This window comes from Cibotium barometz, chromosome 19 (assembly GCF_041138505.1).
Source record: "Cibotium barometz isolate CiBa-2024 chromosome 19, ASM4113850v1, whole genome shotgun sequence".
Lineage (NCBI taxonomy): Eukaryota > Viridiplantae > Streptophyta > Polypodiopsida > Cyatheales > Cibotiaceae > Cibotium > Cibotium barometz.
Genome location: NC_141064.1, coordinates 15,193,355 through 15,197,270, shown reverse-complemented (window position 1 = coordinate 15,197,270; position 3,916 = coordinate 15,193,355). Strand labels below are relative to the sequence as shown.

General features: G+C 43.3%; 1 pseudogene; it reads right to left on the bottom strand.

The window, feature by feature from the left end:
- Positions 1 to 912: 912 nt before the first annotated feature.
- Positions 913 to 3,632, bottom strand: LOC147628260 (uncharacterized; annotated as a pseudogene).
- Between the last annotated feature and the right edge of the window lie 284 nt (positions 3,633 to 3,916).

The following is a 3,916-nucleotide window of genomic DNA, read 5'->3' as shown; positions in this document are numbered from 1 at the left end:
TAGGGGCACCGAGATCGCCGCGGGAAAGAGGAAAAACGACCGGAAAGAGACGGCGATGACAGAGTGAAGGGGATTTTCGCAGAGTTAAGAGAACAGCAACGTTGGCGACCAGTAAATTTCATGGGAAGAGCTTATTTTCTGTGTACTGCTTTTAGGTGCTAGAAATGATGGGAAAGTTGAGTGCTATTCAATGATGTGCTTCTAGAAAATTCAAGCTCACAGTCAGCAGACAGCAGAGGGCTCTGTTCCGCCATTTCTTCCTCCTCCGTGTACCGGCGCTGAAGCGGCTATTATGGATTAATAAAAACAAAGAAAAAATCGACGTGTTCACTCTTCGCTTATTTCAGATAAGCTTAATTTAAAATTTACTTTGTTACTTTAGAAAAAGGGCATGGCAAATAAGCCCTTAAAGGTTTTGGAATATATGGGCAAAGGTTGATGAACAAGATATAAATTTTGGAAGAACTGAAGTTTGTAAAATCACGGAAGATGGCCTTGTGACTGCTTGACTGAGTTTTAGAAATTATGTACATGAAATAGCTATGCCGTATTCTATCTTTTGCTTGTGAAATGTTAGAATATTAAGGCAGGTTTTCAGGTGAAAAAGAGCATCATGATTTAATGGTTTTGAGGGCACTGGATGTAATGGATGTAGCTGGCCACATGTATATTGGAAAAATTAGAAAGCTTTGTTATGCTCACATGTGAATGGTTCAAAGGATTTCATGCAATTCTGTGCAATCATCTGGATGATTTCAAGGATGTATTGAGGGGAGTTGACACATGTATTTGTTATTGGAAATAACGATGTTCAATACTCCTTGGGAAAATTTGTGCGTGAAATTCCTTGTCGGATTTGACATTCACTCTCACAGCTAGAAGTTTCGTACTTTCCTGGCTGTACCGCACACGTCACGACAACGTCCTTCCATAATCCGGGTCCAGGTGATGGATCTCAATGTCCAGGCTCTTTTCCCGTTCATCTCTGGTCAAGTAGTGATCTCTGAATGCTTCATTGAGCTTTGTTGCAAGCAGATGAGTGTGATAGAACTCGTTGTCCTTCAGGACAGCCTTCTTGGTCTTGTAGTTGGTTACTTCGTCTTCTATAACTGTTATAGCTAGGTGATCTTTCCAGTCAGTAGCCATTAGAAGCAGGGAGGAGGTTGTCAATCTCTGACTGGAGATTGTCCAAAAACTGGTTGCCTTCCTCAATGTGTGACTCTAGGTGGCTGATATTGATTTCCAGATCCTTCTCCCACTCATCCCTCATGCATTGTCGATCCTCATGGTGTTTGTTGGGGGGATGGTTGGCCACAAATCGTGCGTAGTGGTAGTCAACGTCGCTGAGGAGAGCCTTCTTGGTGTGGTAGATAGCCAACTCATCTGCTGCTGCTACCTTCAATGCCTGCAAGTTGTTATCATAAAAGAATATTCTCAGACTTGGCATTTGGGAAGGCCCCTCGAACAGCATGAAGTTCCTCTATCTCCAAATAATCCAGAGGAGTTTTCCCCTGGCTTTATTCCAGAAAACGCTAAGATAGCCTACAAAATCACCTAGAAGAACCTGTTTCGAGCTGGGAGAGAAACCTAAGACTTTAATCAAAGTTGCAAATACATTTCTAGTAGTAGGTGTTGCATGACAAATGAAGATTAATACAAGGATGCAACAAAAAAGATACTTAGGGCTCTTGTAAAGAGTTCCACTTTGTAGATGAATGTGGGAGAGGGCTTGACAATAATCCCACATGGGAACTTTTGGGAGTTCTAGAATTTTTGTATAAAAGGTGGCTCATTTGAGAGCATGGACACATTGGGCAAACTCATGTTTGAGCTCTCTTGAGACTAGCTCTCCCTCTTCTTCCATAGAGGTGCAAGCTCTTCTCACTCCCCATCTACATTGTTGTAAGTTCTATTCTTTCGTTAATTCAATGCAATGAGTTGATATTTGTCTCTCTTCTCTTGTCAATTCTCTAGTATGCATGTTTCTTATTGATAGCTTCAAGGATTGTGTGCATGCTAGGGAAATGAGTATTTGAGAATGAAGAATGCTTGATCTTGTGTAAGCAATAGCTAGGCTTTCTTCTTGTTTGGATGTATGGATGAATGGAATGTGGAGTTGAGTGAGCAATAGCAAGATTGAGCTTGAGTGTGTGTTGAGTCTATGTCAATAGTAGTAGTTCTCTTAGCATTCTCTCCATCAAATGGATAAGCTTTTGTGCACCGGTACGGGTTGAATCCCTAGCTCCGAAAGGGATGCAAATCCCATTGGATTGAGCTAAGTGTGGATCATACTACTCTTGCTACAAGTGAGAGAGTTTTCCGTCTCTCCAGTAGGACATGCTAGAAACAAATAGAATATGTCTTCAATCTCTCCGTTGCATGTGCAACATCTGCCATCACCTAGCTGGGATTGAATCATCCTTTTGCTCGTCCAGGTGGGTGGCTTTATGAAGGATAAGCCACATCAGAACCGACTTCTTGGGTTCCAAGGAAGGAGCCCAGATGGGCTGAAACTTGAAGTTCCATTGCTTTGCAGAGTAATTAACCTTTCACCTTCTGTTCAGCGTGACATGTAGGGGAGGGTCCCAAGTCAGATGCTGGAGTTTGTACCCCCCTTTCCAGGTGAAGGCACGAATATCAAGCTCAGTGTATCTCTGTAGAGTCCAGATGAGGTCCGGAGGGAACTCTCTTATCCTAGATCTAATAATAGGGAGATCACATAGGTGAGCTTTGAACTTCAGAGAGAGATCCAAGTTGTTGAGCCAGTCTTGCTCGTGAGGGTCCCAAAGCTGATGCCAGGTCTTGAGTCCCTTTTTGTGAAGGGTTAAGGCTCTTCTTCTGTAGTTAGGAGATATTCTTGGAATATTCAGTGCTGGCCACCAAATGGAGTCTCCAGGGGGGAAAGACTAAAGCTGTGTTTGGAAAGAGGGTTAATTGTTAGGGCAGCTCGGTGTTTGTTCCAAGCTTGAACCAAGGAGCGCAGAAGATCAGAGCCGTGAGAGGTAATAGTGCCTTTTCCAAATAGAATAGTTGACAGGGGGAGGTTAGCCCAACCTGAGAACTCGTGAAGTTTGAACTTGTGATGGTTTCTGAGCAACAAGGGGGCACATTCTTCTTGGGTATTTGTGACTGCAGATAGGAGAAGCTTAACAGCCATCTTGTCAGCGATAGTTTTGAGGTCCTTGATGCCCAATCCTCCTTGGTCTTTGGGGAGAGTGCATATTTCCCATGAAACTTTGGCAACTTTTTGGACAAAAGGGTCACCAGCCCATAGAAAATTCTTGCAGACCTTGGAAATACTCTGAAGGTGACTATCGGTAGGTCGCCAACATCCAAAAAAGAAGATTACGTAGACATTGAGAAAGTGGTTGATGACCAAAACTCTCCTTGTTAGTGAGTGTTGAAAGCCTATCCATCTGTTTAGCTTGGTTCTAAACTTGTTGCATACCCATTCCCATCTTTTTTTGAGGAAAACTCCAAAGCCCATGGGGATGCCAAGAAGCCTGAAGATCTGTCCTTCCTGGATGATCTTGCAACCTGATTCAGTCACCCAGTCAGGAAGGGAAGAGGAAGTGTAGACTCCTCTTTTGCTGTGGTTGATTTTGGACCCAGAGGCTAGACAGAACAAATCCATTACTAACCAAAACTCCTTAAGTGAAAGTTCATCACTAGCCAATAAGGCGTTGGTATCATCAGCATATTGAGAGAGACACTGTTGTTTCTCAGACCTAGGGAGTCTTATGCCCTTGATACGGCCCCTCTGTATCCTGTCTCTCATGAGGCAATTGAGGCTATCTGCAGCAATAGTGAACAAGAGAGGAACTAAAGGGCAACCTTGGAGAACCGACCTCATTAGATTGAAAGGGCTTGACAATTTACCATTAAGAGCAACTCTTGCTCTTGCATTCCCAAAAAG